The sequence below is a fragment of the Thermobia domestica genome, chromosome 13, assembly GCF_964235325.1.
Source record: "Thermobia domestica chromosome 13, izTheDome1.hap1.1, whole genome shotgun sequence".
Classification (NCBI taxonomy): Eukaryota; Metazoa; Arthropoda; class Insecta; order Zygentoma; family Lepismatidae; genus Thermobia; species Thermobia domestica.
The window spans coordinates 11,652,071-11,671,825 of record NC_137466.1 but is presented as its reverse complement, the minus strand read 5'-3'; the positions used below and the strand labels follow the sequence as shown (position 1 = coordinate 11,671,825).

Sequence of the window (19,755 nt, the reverse complement as noted above, 5' to 3'; positions counted from 1 at the left end):
ACCGCACCGACCGTTTATGAACTGGTCTTATGATTCCGGAGTTTTTTTTTAATCTTTAATTATTTCTAGAATGAACTTGATTTTTTTGAACAGCTTAAAATTTTTTATTGTTACAATAACATTTTCATATATTATAATTATTTAGGAACAAATAGTTGATCTATTTAAGTACGTGGAATTATAAATACTGGAAATTACACTATAAAATAGTTGATATTTTTACGGTTCAGCGGTGACAACGGTTTACGATACGTTGCTGAAAGAAAATCAAAGACAATCCAGCTATGCATTTTTCTTTGTGTGTTAATACTTTCGAAGATAAATTTCTCTTTGCGTATAAGGAGGTGGCGACATCATGTGGCATAGATTTGTACTACAATGAGTCGGAAAACAAGACAAGATATATGACCTGTTTGAAATGAACCCTTAGCGATGGGTTTTGGTGTGATTGAAGCGGGATATTCGTTGTTATTGGAAATTTGGAACTCAGCCTTGAAATCATGTGGAACATATTTATTTTAAAATGTCATTTACCTCTAATTGAAATACAGCTTGTTGAAATATTATTTTTGATGCTTGTGTCTATTCTGATGTACACAAGAACTATAAAATATTTTGAAATGAGGACGATTGACGACTTATAAATGTAGACTGTATCTGATTAATAGCCACAGCTGTTGAAATAAATACATGCTTTGATTTCTAATGCTATTTTTTGAACCTCTATGGGACTTTCTCCTATAGATGATATTATTTGCAGTGATGGCCCAATGAGTGATATTATCTAAAAGAACCACTTTATGTCGACTCTTTAGATATTTTAAGATTTACTTATGTGAAGATATTTATGTCTGCAAGTCGGCTCTAACTGTACCAATAGACGATTTGAAAGGAATGGCCACTAAACGGTTACTTTGATGGAATGCTAGTTAAGGAAAGAAAGTGCTATGTATACTGGCGTCGTTATTTACAGGGGTTATTGCCATGTAATCAGTAAACGGTTTCCACAATTTTCTCTTTTAAGTGCAATCTTATTTTTGGAATAACATGCTGGCTAGAAATGAAATAAATAAATTGGTTAACTGTTTGCTTAACCTAAAAACTAGGACAAGGCAGGAGACTGACCCCTCATTTATTATATCTGATGAAAATGCATGAGGAAATCAGATTTTATCTATTTTTTCTTTTAAAATAAGCATAGCGGTAGAAAGCTGAAAGATATTTTGTAACTAATCATAGATAGGAAAAGGGAGGATAGGTAAACGAACTTATGCTTTGACGGAATTGAGATGGGTTTATAAATACATGACCGACCATAGCCGTTTTATTATATGCCGAGTACTGCGCTTGGTATAGAGAAAATTTATTGTGTGGTCGTATTAGAATTTATTGGTGCTCTAGTTTTGGTGTTTGATTTCTGCAGCTAGCTGTATTGACAACGAAGATTGTTTCAGCGCTTATGCAGAATTAAGGTAAGAAAACTTTAGCTAATTTTATACATAGAAAATATAGAATTAAATATTGCAAAGATTGATTAATTCATGAAATTGATATTTCGTTTTTAATCTTTGTTTTATTGAAAGAGATTTGTTTCATTATGTTGATTGTAGTTAAGTTTGAGTTTATAGGCCTGTTCAGCACCGATTTTTTTTTTAAATGAAAAGAACAAACTTTGAAGAATGTAAACAATGGAAAGCAGAGCTGAATACTACTTTGTAGGAATAAAGAATTAATTGCCGAAGGCGCATACGCTAAAAAAAGTTTAGCAGTAAAGAAGCTCTATTATTATTATTATTATTATTATTATTATTATTATTATTATTATTATTATTATTATTATTATTATTATTATTATTATTATTGAGTTGGAATTTAGCGCATCTTGAGCTCGATTTCAAACTTTGTTTTTTCGTTTGGGGATTTTTCTATTTTATTATTGTGCAGTACAGAATTAGAATCAAAGCTGTAGGAAACATTATTTGTTGAAGTGATTTATTGGAGTTTAGTAGTGTGAAATGCGTATTTATCACGTTGTTGTTTAAGGTTTTTAACTAGGAATCAATTTGAGATTATATATAAAGAGAGAATCCTTCGTTTTGCGAAAAAAAAGGATTAATTGCAAGAATATTATCTTATTTGGTTGTTTTTCAGTGCCTTTTATTATCATTACGTTTGTTTTCCTTATTTTGTAATATGACCATTAAATTGTGATGTCAAGTCTAGTGAATTACATTTAGGATGTTTCCTTATAGTCATCGAATACTAAACTTTTTATTGTTGATTTCACATACCGATAGTATAAAGTATTGACTTTATATGAAATGGGGCATTGCCAATGTTACAGGAATTACTCCGTGACAGAATAATTAAGTTTAAAGGGTTTGAATTATAAAATTTTGTGAGTATCCAGCGAGTTGGTAGCAGTAAAAATAAAGAGTGTCCAGCTAGGGACAAATCATGAGATGTAATTGTAGAATAATTTCCATTAACATTTAGGTGCTTTACGCCACATAATGAGAGGAGTTTACGCTTATTGACCGTAATGTTATTTCTTATATTAGACTTGTAATTGAATTTTATTTTCCCACTTAGATCTTTTGGATTATGACTCATCGAAAATGTACTTTTTCAATTTTACGGTTATTGAGTAAAATTACGTTTAATGTCCAAGATAATACATAGAGTTCATTTAGAACTGTGGGGTATATGAGCCATAGCTTAGCGTTGCTTCCCCATTGGTGGGTCTCCCACAACTAGGGCGTGCACGTTAATTGATTAGTAAGGAACAAGCTTTATTATTACTTTTAACAGCTAGACTATAGGAGACACGGACTTATATTTTATTATTATATTCCTGAACCACAGGAAGTAACATGGGGGATCTCCACCGTGTTAAAGCCGTATATGATACTCCGAGAAAACCTTAATACTTTATAGATGTTATTTCTTTTGGACGCATATAAAATTAAATTTTATGGGGAGCAGCTTAAATGAAAGTAGAAATCGCGTAGAGCGAAATAACAGTTTTTAATTTAATGGATGTCATAGAAAATTTAGAGTGAAGCAAAGCGAATAGATTCATAACTGATGAAATAGCGTAATACAGTTAATATTGACACTTAAGGACATTGGATAGAGTGTATGAACTAAGTTATTACTTTTTAATGGGTGGCGAAACATACACTGAGAAAAATCCATTATCCGGACAGCGGTATATTGTACAAATACAAGGATTCGTTATGTTTACTAAGGAAATCTGTACGGAGCGTACTTTATCCATATACTACACAGGTACTGCCTTTTACCCGCTTAGATATTACATCATTTCGCTGCAGAATGTCTGACATCTAACAATCTTCTGTATTTTACATACATATACGTATGTTAAGTACTTCAGTTATACGTTATATACGTCCATCTGTACTTGAGATCCAGACCGCCTATAGACACTCTTTCTTTCGCCATGGCTGACGTCATTGAACTACCGTCTTTTGCTTGCGAAACGAGGTTGTTACAATCGGAAAAGAAGAGAGGAACGAAACAAAAACCTGGGTAAGTGCACTAGTTAACTATTACTTTAGTTAAATATTCCATTAATTATATATTCTTTTAGTGTAACTTGCTTTAGTATAGTACTAAGTAAGTAATATAGTTTATGACTACAACTCGTTAATGATTGAGGAGAATGGAATGGGTGAATCTGAATTTTGAGAAATCTTTGAATATTAATGTTTTGAAACATTTTACGTTACAAGGTAGCAAAATGAATGTTATGTGTTTATTCATTCCGTTTTATATGTGACGATTTATTACGTGGTGCAGAGTTACTACAGGACTGCTTAACATAATTGCTAAGAAACCGTTTTCAGCGCGAAAATTCCCTTGTGTAGTGAAGATTTAGACTTTAGGTCTCTGGGCTTTCGGCATCAATGGCCTTGTTAGCCCGTCACATATGAGGGATGACGTCCCTCGATGAGCACACTATCCGGGTAAAGGAAGGGAAGAAAGGATTGGGGAAGGAAGAAAACGGCCTGGGACCTATATGTTAGGTACCACTCCGGCATTTTCCTGCTGTGAATGAGGAAAACCCAAGGAAATCTCATTCAGGATGGCTGGACTTAAAATCTTTTGATACTTTTTCGACTGAGGAAATCGATCCCCAACGGGATCGAACCCGGGACCGTTCGCACCGAAGGCGAGAGCGTTAGCAACTACGCTACGCGGGGCCACTTGTGTAGTCTAGAAAACTCATTTTTATTAGGATATTTGCATTTTTTTGTTTTTTTACTTTTAGTTTAACGCCCCATGATTGTACATAAACGTAAGTGAGAAGGTGACGATGAGATACATGATAATGGTGGAATCAAGAAAATGTAAGGAAACTGGAAAGTCTTAAGGATAACCACACCTACAGTGTTCACCAAAAGGCTATTTGTCGGGAGCAGGAATCGAACCAGGGACCTAACAGGTCAGAGGTAAGCGCTCTACTACAGAGCTTTCTTTTGTTTAAAGAACTTGTTTACATTGAAATATATATATTTGACGAAGATATTGATATATTTTACAGCCTCACTGAAATTTAAAAAAAAAGTAGTCAGGGAGAGCTTACTTGTCAGGTTTTTATTTTTTAAATTTAATTTGATTTGATTTCTATTTATTTATTTTTGCTTGTTATGTTCCCTAGTTAATTAATGTTTGGGTTACTGAGAATTAAAACCTTTTTAGTATTATTGTTATGGCATCACTTTGGAACCAAAAAGTTTGAATTTTTTTTTTCTTGTGTTTTCATATAGGAAGTTGGTAAGTTTGTGCCTTAGCATTGGTTTGGTTTCTACTGTAGAACGTAATTGAAGGTCATGTTGAGTTGAGTCTTGGCGGGTTTGAGTTCGTGAAGTGTCAGGCACTGATTGTGCCCCTGTCTTCTGTCTGTGATGTTTCATGGTTTTGGGCAGTGACGTATTTATGTTGAGGAGTACCAACGCAGGCCGCGTAACTACAACACAGCTTCAACACCTACGAGTGCCAGGCGTTTGAATTTCACCCTTCGTTCCGGCGTGACTAATGCAGTATAGTACTAGGTTCAAATTCTATGGCTGGTAAAAACGGTATGGTAAGAAACACAACGTAATAGTTATTAGTTTAATTAGTGTTTCTTCATAGTATTGTTTCACTATTTCTAGAAGGAATTAACTATTAACGAAGTAATGAATAAGCAAAAGCACACTTTGATTGACGTTTACGATTTCTCATACTCCATTGAGGATGTTTTGATCCTCAGTTGCGCAAACATCCAGTGTGCGTTTTTTTTTTTTTTAATTTTTTGTTGCTTACACTGCCTTACAGATGAGGGTTATAGTTAAGGAGCCGTACTTCCCATTTAGGGAAGGACGAGAAACGCCATACTTTCAGGAATTATTCATTGACTATCTAGGACAGCGTTTCCCAACCGGTGCGCCGCGGCACACTGGTGTGCCGTGAATGGGCCGCTAGTGTGCCGCGAGGAAGTCGAAGCAAATTATTAATTCTATAGCAATCAAATTGCAAGACGAAGGAAAAATGTATATTTTTATTTCACATTACTATGAACCTCTACTATGAATCTACAACTTTAAGTTTCATACCGTGTTACTTTTCTGTACATTTTTAATGTTGAAAATATATATTGGTTATCATTGTTGTAACTATTATTGCTTCTTTATTGTTGCAGACTATTTTGTAACTTGAAAATTTAAAATAACATTCAATCCTTTCGACAAATTAAATACATTTGTATTTTAAAAGTAAAAAAGATTTGTTTGTTCGTTCGTTATTTAGTGATCTTACTTCTTAGTGAAAGGTTGGATACAGTTTTCGAACAAGAAAGCTTAGTTTTAAAAACCTGAGTCCAATATTTCATTGCAATTGTTTTATATTTTTAAATTAGAATGAAAAATAAGCATAATAATTTACCACGGGGAAAAAAACAGTGATTGAGCTTTCTTCTCTGTGAGAAGGAGATCAATAATCGCAGAAAAAATACTAGTTTTATATTTACAAATAATAATATCTATGAGTGCGCCGCGAGAATTCAAGTTACATCCGTAGTGTGCCGCAAGTTGAAAAAGGTTAGGAAACGCTGATCTAGGATGTTAAAAAGCAGGTAATAGACTGAGTTCTTGCCCTTGTACTTAGGGTGTTTAGGTAGTGCAACAATAAGATGTATCCTCGTGCACGGGAGATGAGAAGTACCTGTTCTTAACTATTACCCAGATGGGTTCCCTCGTGGCTAAGTGGTTAGTGTACACGCCTTTGGCGTGGGACACCCGGGTTCGATTCCCGGCCGGAGCTTATGTGGTTCGGATTTCACGTTAATCTGTAAGTCCATGTCTCATACAGCCTTGCTGCTGAAAGGAACGTTAAAATCAACTCAGCACTGCTTTACAGATGCAATTGTTCGATTCCGAGTTTGAATGGAGCTTTTTACGGGCAGGGGGTGACTTTTATATATACAATCCAAGCATTTTAGTTATCAGTCAGTGATGTAATATATATATACAGTAATATATACTGTAATATATATATACAGTATATATATATATATTACAAAATTGAAAGTGACTAAGTTTATGACTCTCAATCTCTTAGGGCCGCGGTGGCTCAATGGTAGAGCGTTCACCTCTGGTGCTTGGGGTCCCGGGTTCGATCCCAGCTCCCGCCAAATGAACTTTGTGGTGAACAAACACTGCGTGCGTGGGTTTCCTCGGGATTTTCCCGTTTCCTCCCACTTTCTTCATTCCACCATTTCATTCATTGCTCATCATCACCGTCTCCTTTAGCCTAACCGGCATAACCGTGAGACATAAAACTCAAAGATTTCATTTCATTTTCATTTCCATTGTAGCTCTCCCCGCAACCAGTGTTGCCAAAATGTTGACAATAAGTTTCCGAAACGAGAGGTGGCGACTCGAATTTTGGGTGAAAAGTCGCTATAAAAAATAATCGAGAAATTCATTGTCTATAAGCATTGTTTTAAAGTTGTAGATGTAAACTAAACAATATGTTCTACTCACTGCCGCAAATCCCGGGGGGGATGACGGATACATGTCCCCTCCAATCTTGGAACTGAGGGGGAGTTTTCCCCAATAATCCGATTTGAAATGTGTTTTTTGGGAGAAATTTGATGATTTTTGTCCAATTGCTACAAAGGAACGTGAGATAAAATAGACGTCTCCCAGAATAAGCCTCAAATCTGCAGCTTCCCAATGCTGAAGACAACTCTGATACTCCACAACATTGTTTTTCAACTTCATAACTATTTTGGACATCGCAAAATAAAAAGTATGGTAACGGTCTTACCCTTCCCCCCCAATGTTGTAGACAGATTTGCGCCGCTGGTTCTACTCACATCTTTGTAAACAGGGCGCAACCAATCCTTGAATTCAGGGATCATTTCAGATTGTTTCGGGTACTTTTGTTCATATTGTGGAGTCAAAATAGTTCCGAAATAATTAACACTACAGTACTTACGTTAAGCAATTTTTTGTAAAAGAAAAACTGCAGAATAATTAAAAGACCCCAAAGAACAAATATAACAAACATCCACATCGCCTTTATTCACGCATCTATAGCTAATCTTTTTGCTATCGGTAAAGATGTATTACGTGTGTCTCTCAACGGAAACTGCGAACTAAAGGACATCAAGTTTGTAGTTCTTCTTCGTTAGAGGACAAGGGCAACATAACAATGCAGGATTGTGGGCCAGTGGGTACGCTGTATTTCCAAACTCTTCATCACTTGCGCTGATTAAAACAAACAAACAGAAAAAAGAACAAACAGAAGCATTATTAGTTCAAAAACTGTTTTGAACTAATAATGCTTCTCTACAGATGAAAATTTTGTTTGCAGCAAAAAGTCGCTAAATGTATAAGTAGCTGAATCGTCATTTAAAAATCACCCATAAAAGTCTCCAATCGGAAAAATTATTCGTAGGGCGACCATACGTCCCGTTTTGACCGGGACAGTCCCGTTTTAGGGGCGTTTCCCGGCCTTCCCGTCAGTAGATGGAAAAAAGTAGTATTCGTCCCATTTTATGTAAATGAAAGAAGTAAATAACAAACCCAGTACCTTTACTCCTTTTAAAAGTATTAATAACAACAAAGAGGCAAAAATTGAACTGAAATTCCCTATATTAAACATACTCTATAGTTCGTAGTACTGCTCGAAAGACAGCAGAGATTTAGCAGTTGGTTGTGTGTTGAACAAACTTCAACGTGTCTTTCCTTTTTCATAAGTACCCGCTCAGTAACAAAGAGAGAGAGAGGGGGAACTCTGATATCAAGGCACTGATAAATGAAATGAAATGAAATTTTTGAGTTTTACGTCCCACGGTTATGCCGATTAGGCTAAAGGAGACGGTGATGATGAGAGATGAATGAAGTGGTGGAATGAAGAAAGTGGGAGGAAACGGGAGAACCCCGAGAAAACCCACGCACACGGTGTTTGTACACCACAAAGTTCACTTGGCGGGAGCAGGGTTTGAACCCGGAACCCCAAACACCAGAGGTGAACGCTCTACCACTGAGCCACCGCGGCCCCAAGGTACTGGTAAGAACAAAGGTAGATCTAAAAGCCAGAACCTATCTCGTTATTAACTGAAAATTTTATGGTCACCCTACGCTATCGTTGAGGTCGAATTCCCCTGATTTAGTGACTTTTCCCAAAATTGGCAACATTGACCCCCACCGAACAACACCAAGTCATCTGTAGCCTAGCAAGCATAATAGTGGGACGTAAAACTTAAAGATTTTATTTCATTTCGAACAACACCCCCAGAAACCTACTGTTATACCATTCCCAAAACACCCTTTTGTACAATTCTCCCTATTCGAAAAAAATTGTAAATAGCAGGGTTCATACATAAATATGGAACTCAATTTCCCTGAATTTTCCAGGTTTTCCAGGTATTAATTTTGCAATTTCCAGGTCTAGTGGAAGAAACTAATAATACGAGAAGACATAAATTTTAAGAATACTATATTTATATATTTGAGAATGGCCACCCTTCTCCCCAATGAACGATTGCAATTAAATATTGAGTCACAAGAAAATAAATAATCAAAACAAATAAAATTTAAGTTGAAAAATATTAAGTTGAGAAGCCTACTAAGGGAATTAAACACTTTTGTTCCATACTTGAATACATTCAAAATATATAAAAATATTGGGTTGGGAAAGAAAAAAGGGCCCGCGAGATTTTAACTGATTCTTGTAGTACTCGACGACAGAAATCGATTACTGAAAGAATTTTCAAAATCGGCGCAGGCAAATATGGAGAAAATCATATTTTCATGTACCTGTTCAAAATGGGGAAGGAAAAAGGGCCCGCGAGATTTTAACTGATTCTTGTAGTACTCAACGAGAGAAATCGACTAGTGAGGGAATTTTCAAAATCGGCGCAGGCAAGCATGAAGAAAAACCCATTTTCATGTACCGGATCAAAATGGGGAAGAAAAAGGGCCGCGAAATTTTAACTGATTCTTGTAGTACTCAACGAGAGAAATCGACTAGTGAAGAAATTTTCAAAATCGGCGCAGGCAAGCATGAAGAAAAACGCATTTTCATGTACCGGTTCAAAATGGGGAAGAAAAAATGGCCCGTGCGATTTTAACTGATTCTTGTAGTACTCGTCGAGAGAAATCGATTAGTGAAGGAATTTTCAAAATCGGCGCAGGCAAACATAGAGAAAATGGCATTTTCATGTACCGGTTCAAAATGGGGAAGGAAAAAGGGCCCGCGAGTTTGAACCGTTACGATGTATGTTCACGAATGTGCTCGTCTTCTCAAATTTAGTTAATTACTGTAGCACTGAAACATGTGACACAGAGTCACATTGTGGATGACTCTGCAATCGGCAACCACTGCACATATACTCCTCCAGTCCCACAGTTTTATTATTTCGATCCATTCCTCACGTGCTAACGGCATGGTTTAACATCTGCAAGAAAGAGGTAAATGTAACGTTCAATTGGCAATAGCTTTTCACCAAATTAAGCTGCATGAAATCTGATTGCATTTTTGACATACTGAGAAAATTCTAGCCCGTGGCCATATGTATCACATATCCCACCAGTTCATAATAAAAATTTTGAACACAAAATTACGGTCGTCCGTGTGATGTACTCCCAAAAGGCCTAATGTGTATCACCCACCTCACATTCAATGAAACCACATCCGTGTAGAATTTAGAAAGGAACTTCTTATGATGTATACAGTATGTCTCAAAAGTTCCCTGACATAGGGTAACTCTGTTATTATCAGAGTTACAGCAAAATGTAAGAGGAAAAATCATATCGAAATATGACGTTTTCAATCTAAAGTGAACACTTTTTTTTAAAAAAAAAAAATCGGACGAGATATTTGTGCTGTATACTCTTTATGCACCCAAATTTAAATGAAAATGCAACGTTGTCATTTACCTGGACCCACAACATAAGTGAATGAAGTTCCTGTTTGAAACGGGGGCTGGCCATCGAAATGTTAGCGCAAAAGAAAGTAACTTCATTCACTTATGTTGTAGGTCCAGGTAAATGGCAACGTTGCATTTTCATTTCACATTAGGCGCATAAAGAGTGTACAGCGCAAACGAGTCATCCGATTTTAAAAATTCCTTCACTTTAGATTGAAAACATCATATTTGGAGATGCTTTCCTCTCCTACATTTTGTTGTAACTCTGATAATAACAGAGTTACCCTATGTCAGGGGACTTTTGAGACACCCTGTATACCTTATTTAATGTATGTTTTATGTCACTATAACTGTAGTATAATTTAGTTTGTTTAAATTTACAATTTAATATAAGTAGATTCGGATTTACATGCGTAGGATTTTGTATGCATCTAACTAATGAATTCTTTTATATTCATGCTTCACTTAGTGACTTGGCTTTGGACTGCAACTGATTATTGTAACCCATTATTGCTTGAGAAGAAACAAGATATCCGAATCTTCATTTGAAGAAATCAAAGGTCTATTGGAAAGCTGGGGATTACAATCATTAATTTCTACATTTCAAGGTGCGTAAATTATATATTCTGTGTTTCTTGTTAAATTACTATTACTATTATTGGGTTTAGAATCAATCAAGCACTTCATGATATTTTATGGGGATCAAGATGGGTGCCGGATAGATAAGTATTTAAGCGTCAGGTTCTTAATTCTTTTCAATTTAATATTTAATCAATGATTATTTTCTCCCTCGTTATTCGGCCAAATCGTATTCCAAGATCATCAATTTTCATTACTCAATTCTGACCGTCAACCTACATAGCATATTCGTAGGACGTAAAACAAAGATTTCCTGTTATTTTTTTCTTTGTTTCTATCTCTTTCCTCCATAGCTGTGAAAAATAACGCCTTCAGCATCATAAATTTGTATGCTACTTGCGCCTTCAGTCGTCTACTCTTCGGTGGCTCAGTGGTAGAGCGTTCACCTCCGGTGCAGGGGGTCCCTGGTTCGATCCCAGCTCGCGCCGTGTGGACTTTGTGGTGGACAAACACCGTCCTCGTGGGTTTTCTCGGGGTTCTCCCATTTCCTGCCACTTTCTTTATTCCACCATTTCAGTCATTTCTCATTATCACCGTCTCCTTTAGCCTAACCAGCATAACCGTGGGACGTTAAAGATTTCATTTTTTATTAATCTCAGTATTTTATAGTGTATTCTTAAGCTTAAGGTGATGTATAATTAAATTTTGAATTCAGTTAACTTATTTTATTTCTCAGATTGTTTTTAAAATGAATGTACAAACGTTTATTTTCATTCTTGAGTGTTTAAAGTGATGTATAGTTATTAAACATAGTATTTAATATTGTACTCTTAACGTGAAAGTGATATACAGTTAACTTTTGAATTCAGTTAACATATTTCTTTCTGAAATTGCTTTAAAAAGTATGTAAAAACGTTTCTATTTTCTTTCTTGAGTGCTAAAAGTGATGCAAAGTTATTAAGCTTACTACTTTATATTGTATTCTTAACCCTAAACTGATACACAGTGCGTTTTTGAATAAATTATATCAAGCTATTTGAGTGACGAATACTGGTAGAAAATCCTGACTACTACTGGAACATTTTGATTTTAAGGTGACGACTACTGGTGCAAGGATTTTAAAATATTGTTTTTCCTTCAACGGCTACTCCTTTTTGAATTCTGACTATATGGTCATTATAGGAAGGATCAGTGAGTCCTTCCAACTATGGTACAGCTCCGACAGATTCACGATGCTCAGAGAAGAGACAAAATAGTATGTTTTCAACCTTAAAGTGAGAACCATTGGCGTTTTTACCCTGCTATGCAAAAGTAAGTGAGTACTCCAATGGGGTTCCAATGCGGTACCTAATTTCTGCATTTTAGATATTTGGAAATACATGTCTCTAAAATGTAAACAACTGATTTTTTTTTTTTAACTGAAAACTGCAACTCGGTAAGCCTTATGGATACCGAGATATGGGAAAATAAAGAGCGATACTATAGGTATGTGGGACTTGCATACTTGACGCTAGAATTCGGAAATTGAATTAAAATATGACTAACGGCTATCAAGATGTTGTCAAATAAAGGGAGGACCAACACAGTTAAGGGGTTTTAGTGTTAGATACTAAAATTTCCGAAATCGGTCATAGAAAGTTAATAAACACCAGTAGCAATTTCATCTTAAAGTAATTAGATATCTTCAGGGGGTGTTAGAACATCATGGAGTCTACCAAAATTAAATTTTAAAAGCTTTTGAAAATATAATCTGGCATTTGTAAACAATATTTGAAATATGTGTTTACCCAAAACTTCCAGCTATTACATCTAACATCTGGAGAAACACTGAAATAAAAGCGTACGAGATCTTGAAATTTCGGAAACAATTATTGGTCGCAACAAAATTAAATCAGATGGGTACTTCTATGGGTTAAATGAGTACCTTAGTACAATTTCGATCGAAAATTTAGTTCAGTCCTAGGTTTTCTTCAGGCAATTCCAAGGGTTCATCGAGCTGTGCAAAAGAATGAAAAGTCGCTGTCAATATCTAAGATAGTCGAGAAGATATAAGGAATTATATATTTTATGACGTAAAAATAGATCTTTATGGATTTGTACTTTTGGGTCTTTCCCATAAGAAAAAAATTCAGGAAACTACTGTATATACCTTAATAGACAATTCAATGGACGGGGATACAGTAGCTTAGTGGTAGGGTTTTTAACTAGTCTTCTTTTGCAGAAACTATTGGAGTTTTCACTTATCCCATAGAGATACGATCATACTTAACTCCCTATTTCATTTTAAAATTAAATAAAAGGAAATATTTCAGTGTAGCGACCCACGATTATGCATTTTAGTCTCAGGGAGATTACGATTAAAGCAAGTGAATGTTGTTGACAGAATTGATGGAATGCAAAGGTGGGAGGAGAGGTAGTACCCCTAGAAAACCCACGAATACGATGTCCACTACAAACTGACGGCCGCGGATCGAACCACGAACCCAATACACCAGAGGTAAGCACTCTACCACTAAGCCACCGTGCTCCCGCCCATTTAATTTTCTATTAAGGTATATACGGTTGTTTTCTGAAATTTCTTCTTACAGCAAAGACTCAAAAGTACAAATCCATGTGGGTCTCTATTTTTACGACGTCATAAAATAATTTCTTATATCTCGCTTGCTATATTAGATATTGACAAAAAATGTTCACTTATTTCAGAGCCCGATGAACGCTTGGAATTGTCCAAAGAAAATTTAGAGCTGAATTAATCTTTCGATCGAAATTGTACTGACAAGTCTGAGGTAGTCACTTAACCCATAGAAGTACCATCTTATTTAACTTTTGTTAGGATCAATAATTGTTTTCTGAAATTTCAAGATCTAATACGCTTTTATTGTATGGTGTCTCTCTAGCTGCTAGTTGTACTAGCTGGAAATTTTAGGTAAATACATATTTCTAATACTCTTTACAAATGTCAAAATATATTTTCCAAAGCTTTTAAAATTTAACCTTGGTAGACCCCATGATGTTCTTAAACTCCATGGAAGTACCTAATTACTTTAAGATGAAATTGCTACTGATGCTTATTAACTTTCCATGACCGGTTTCGGAAACTTTACCACCTAACACGAAAATCCCATAACTGTATGGATCCTCCCTTTATTTGACAATATCTTGATAGTCATATTTTAATTAATTTTCTAAATTGTACTGTCTAATATGCAAGCTCCACGTACCTATGGTGTCGCTTTTTATTTCACCATATTTCGGTAACTGTTAGGCGTACCGACTTGCAGTTTCGGCAAACACACACCTCTAACGTTCTTTAAAACGTTATTAAGACATATTTTAGAATATTTAGAAATGAGAGTTCTGCGAATATCATGGTACCCGAAAAGCCCCATCAGGGCGTGTGTGTAGTGTAAGCCCTCGTAACTTTTGAGGTTGTTGTAAGCCCTCGTAATTACATTTCCGAAACTGCACCATCTAGTACTCAAACCCCACACTTCTATGGTGTCGCTCTTTATTTTCCCATATCTCAATATCCATAAGGCTTACCGAGTTGAGGTTTTCGGTAAACAGATGTCAGTTCCTTAGATTTTAGAGACATACATTTCCATATATCTAAAAAAATACAGACATTAGATACCCCATGGTACCCCGAACACCATTGGGGTACCCACTTACTTTTGAATAGTAATACATTTTGAGTTGTTATTCAGCATCAATAAACACTTCGTAATTTTTCTATGTGCAACCTAAAAGTCCATACCTGACCGAACAGATTTTGTCCATTTAATCTCAAAAATGTTAAGATACTTTGTATTGTTAAGTACAACCAAGTTGAGCACACCGAATGTAACATTTTAAATGTTTTCTGATTTTTGTTTCAGGTATTTCGTGCATCAAACCAGGATTCTGCTTGAAAGACAGTGAAAAGAAGCAGTGTAGGTTGTGGCTAAAAATACGTCCTTTCTGAAGACAGACCCAATTGTATTTACATTCTTTTGTACGAACATATAACCCTAATAAAGATACTGTACTACAAATTATTTCTTTCTTCCATAAATTAGAATAAAATATTGTCTCTGTTTAAAGCAAATGTTTGTTACTGTTAAGTCATTTCAACTCTTTTTCTCTGTAATAAGAACATTATCTTTCGCAATATTTTTTTATCTTCGTGCTATTACGTTTGAATGAAGTAAAATTCTATACGAAGCACTATTATTTCAGACATGCATTAATAACTAATGTATTGTTCTGTATGTAAGACAATGTGTATACTGAACATGTCTAGCAAAGGTGTTGTTTTAATACAGAATCTGTAACTCAGCTTTTCAGTAGTCAACTTTATTGGGAATCCGAAGAAAGAAGTAAAAAAAAAAAAAAAGTTCGACTTACCAACGTATATGTGTTCGAATTCTGGACTAATCCAAATTATCCAGAGAAATCATATATTTTTTGTTGCAATTTCAGATGTATCCTTTATCCAAGTCGTATGAAACGGAGACTTCATACATCGCTATACTTTGTATGAACTATGTTCCGTATTTACTTAATCACTTTGTAACTTTCTCTAGTGTTGACAAGGCCGCAGGTGTCAATCGAATAGTTTAGTGTTTCACTCATGTCACCTTGTGACTAAGGTACGTCCTGTCGGTATATATATATGGTACTGGGTTCAAGTAGGGATAAAATACATTTTTAGCATTAAACAAATGCAAAAGTCTACACGAAATGAGATACCATGATCTCTGACTTACGGATAACACCATGAACTAATAGTACTGAGTGTGATTGAGTTTACTAGTTACTATCTGGCTAAAATCAGTGTTCCTTTAGCTATAGTTCTTTTCGTGCTCTGAATTGCAAAGTTTGAAATAACAGTTTTAAATTATTGTATATATATATATAATATCTTCCGAGTAATTCTGAGAATCATTGCTCTTTCTTTAAGCAATGTATGAGACTGTTAATCCGCTCGTTGCTTAAAATGTTGCACTAAGAAGGATGCACCCACGAAAATCCAAATTAGCAGAATGTCTAGAGCAGGGAAGGATAAATATGTTTAGTCGATGGCTGCACAACGCCTCCGCTGTCACCACGTTGTCGCACAGCGAATACGGCGGACGTTTAAGAGTATTCTGCACTTACTATTAGGTATCGGCCTGGGAACTTTGGCGCAGCTACCCAGCCTCCTTCTTGGTGTTGCTTTTTTATGGCGAGTACTGAGTAGAAATTATCTTGTGAGCGAACACGTTTTCAGCTGACACCATACTTTTAATTGTTGCGACATTAAAAAAAAAAAAACATACCTGTTAATTAAAATGTACAGAGAAGTTGTTTGAGTTTGAATATAGGATTGTATATGGCTGTGCATTTTGCATTATTATTAAAGTGCTGGAACTAACTAACAACAAAGCATATGATAAATTCTTACAGTAATATATCACATATTGATTTACTCTGTATGAAAACGAAAATAGTTTAACATATGGTTAACCTCCTTTGTGCCCATAATTTTAAAATTAACGCTTGTGTCACTTTTCAACACTTGGCTTTGCAGTAGCTTCCCAACGAATTAGCAGGAAATCCAAACTTATAGGACACCCTGCAGGTAAATACATTTCTTTGGACACTTTCACTGCTCCAAACTAAGATTGTTAATTTTATTATTATTGGCACAAAGGAGATCAAACATATTTTAAGCTATTTAGTTTTCATACAGAGTAAAACAATATTTGACAACATTACAGTAAGAATGTATCATGCATTTTGCAGTATGTTGCAGCACTTTAATAATGGTGCACTATACGTACAATCTAGATCCTGCATATGTCCAAACCAATATATTACAAGAAGGCAATACGTATGCGATACAAGTAAAATCCGTATATTTCATATGGACAACCTATTAGCTATATACATCCAATCCATACATTACATATGGCCAACCTGTACGCGACATACGTATAATCTATATGCTGCATGCATACAGTCTGTAAGCTACATATGTGCACTCTGTATGGTGCATATGGATATTCTGTATGCTGTATCTGGACAAGCTGTGTGCGACATAAGGAAAATCTGTATAATACATACGTACAATACGTATACTGTATCTAGTCGTACGTACGGGGCACAAGTACAATATAGATGCTGTCTTGGGGTTGAACGCAAGAAACATACGTAAAGAACGTATATTGCATACTTCTTGAAATTATGCTCCGTCCTGATAGTCAGTGTGTGTCGTCATTATTAACCCACATGCTACATACGATCCTGACGTCACAAAGCTAGATATCACCTCCGTATATATTTGTTACTGCAGATGACGTCACACGAATGACGTCATTGCACTTATGCAGACAGTGCGTATAATACATACTTTTTCAGCTATACGTTTGCTGCAGGATGTTATATACGGTTGTACGTTAAGTCCAGAAACTACAGGAATTACGAATGTAACCTACGTTTTTAAGTATGCCACCTACATTTTTTTTCTCAGTGTAAGTTTCAAAGTTATGGCTATTTGAGACATGAACCTCCAACGGTGTAATTATATAAGGCATATATTATCGAATTAGTAGCGCCGCTTTGTTTGGTTTGAGATTCTAAAGACTGTTAGTAATTTTAAAAAACGGACGGCACACAGGGGTTTTTAAAGTTTTGGAGATTGATAGAACAAATTTAAAGAATTCTTTCACTTTGTTCACTGCATTATATTGTTTTAAGTCATTTGAGGAAAAACTAGCACTTATAATGATCTGAGGAATAATACTGACTTTTTACAATTATAGTTGTTAAGTTATGAGGGAAATGGTGGTTATTTTGATCCATTAAAATAGATAGAACCTCGAAAAAAATCTATGGACATTGTTATAATGCCCTAACTTGCCTTTGAACTAAGTACTTTATCACTGATTTCCCCACAATTAAAGAAATATAGGAAATATTTTGGTATGAGGACAAATTGATTAATACTAAGAGTATATAAAGGAGGAGTTGTACTGATTTGCTATTTAGATTAATTACACGGTATTTTAGTTTGTAGATTACATTTTTTATTAAGAAATAATGATGATTACAGGGTCCGTAGACATAATTTTAGATACAACGAGTTATAGTACTCTTGAATTTTGTTTGTAGCGTAGTATTTGACTTTATTGAAACTAGTATTTCCTGAAACTAAATTTGATTTGTACTCGATCGAGTTTCAATATTATTGGAAACATAATTTTATATCGGAATTATCAAATTAGCTATTAGTTCCGTATTTGTGTAAAATAAGTTGAACAGTATACATCATAAATTGTGTTTTCGCAGCCTTGTTTACAGTAATATTTGAATATTAGCGTACCCGATTTGTTTATAGCTATTTCCGTTTGATAATACAAATGAGAAATTGTTTAGATGGACAAAAAATATTAAATGAAATTTCTTAATTAACAAATAGAGTCTTTAGCTTCCTTAAAATATTTGATGCCGTCGAAAAATGTTATAGCACTCCTCAATACTTGTAAGGTTGATTAGTGGGATGTTCAGGACAATACTCAGAAATACATATAGAATTGGAATTAAGATTTTAGATTTTCTAGGCTTCCTTGGATAATGACTTATTTGAGGACATGTCGTAACTTGTATATTTTGACATTTAAAATGCTTACCGTACAGCAGGTTTAACTATATAGGGAAGAAATACATATAGTTTAGGGAATGATACCAAACATATTTAATAGAAAAGTGCCTGAAATGTTATGTAGACTAGATAAGCACTTATGTACCCCTGGGTTGCATACAACCAGGGATACTACCATATCTCAACTTATTCTTTGAAATTTACTATTATAATAAGACGACATATTTTAGTTTACCGTCCCGCAATTATGACTTTCGTAGAATACTCACCAATTTTCTTTCAAATGTAAGCCAAAGGCGGGGTGGGGTCCCACCACAATTTATATAAGATTTAAAAACTGTTATGAAATTACTTGACCGGACATGGACACTAAGACCGGACACTAGGATTGGGGCAGAGGGAAATTTTGTATGTATTTGTTAAAGAATCAGTATTTTTCACTTTATGGTGATTATGAAAAATGAATTTTTATATTGATTTGCTTTACAAAGAAAGCTGTTGAAAAAAGTATATAAAAAAAGTGGAAGGAAACCCACGATTACGCTGATTGTTTACTACAATTTATACAAATTACTTTTTTTTTGGCATGAGAACGCTACAGGATTTGTTGAACCAAGAATTTCTAGCACTGGCCCCCAACAATTTTACTATTGAGTATGGCATACATTCGAGTTAAATGGACGCAATTTTAACTATAAGTAGGATACGCGTTTAATTAGAAGATTTTAATATAATCAGAGGCGAAAGAACTGTACGCTGTTAATATTCGTGAAAGTATGAGGAGTAGTCAATATGAATACTATGAGAAGCAGAAACACTTGTTTCAGTTCAATGTGAATACTATTGTTCAAGACAATGACACATGTGAAACTAAGAAAAAAACTGTTCATTATGTGTAGCCCATACAATTTATATTTGCAGATAGGACCAAGTTATTGATATTGTCAGAAAATATAGCTGATACATTGTAAAGATTCATTTTCAAGCTTACCAATAATAATGATTAAATTTAGGCATCCCTTTTTTTCTTATAAATAGTCACTAATTTAGTTCAATGTAGAATTGCTTACCCTGGAACCCTACATTAGATAAATGCTTACCCAATGAG

The 19,755-nt window shown here is 35.0% G+C and overlaps 1 protein-coding gene across 2 annotated transcripts in view; it reads left to right on the top strand.

Annotated features, from left to right (window-relative positions):
• The first annotated feature begins 1,343 nt into the window (after positions 1 to 1,343).
• Positions 1,344 to 19,755, top strand: part of LOC145669119 (gustatory and odorant receptor 63a-like) — a 116,300-nt gene continuing 97,888 nt past the window's right edge. Inside the window, exon 1 of one of the 2 annotated variants that reach the window (XR_014128139.1) lies at positions 1,344 to 1,472. The gene's annotated coding sequence lies outside the window, so the exon portion shown is untranslated. The remainder of the gene's footprint in view (positions 1,473 to 19,755) is intronic. The other variant, XM_081737460.1, reaches the window with a different exon arrangement.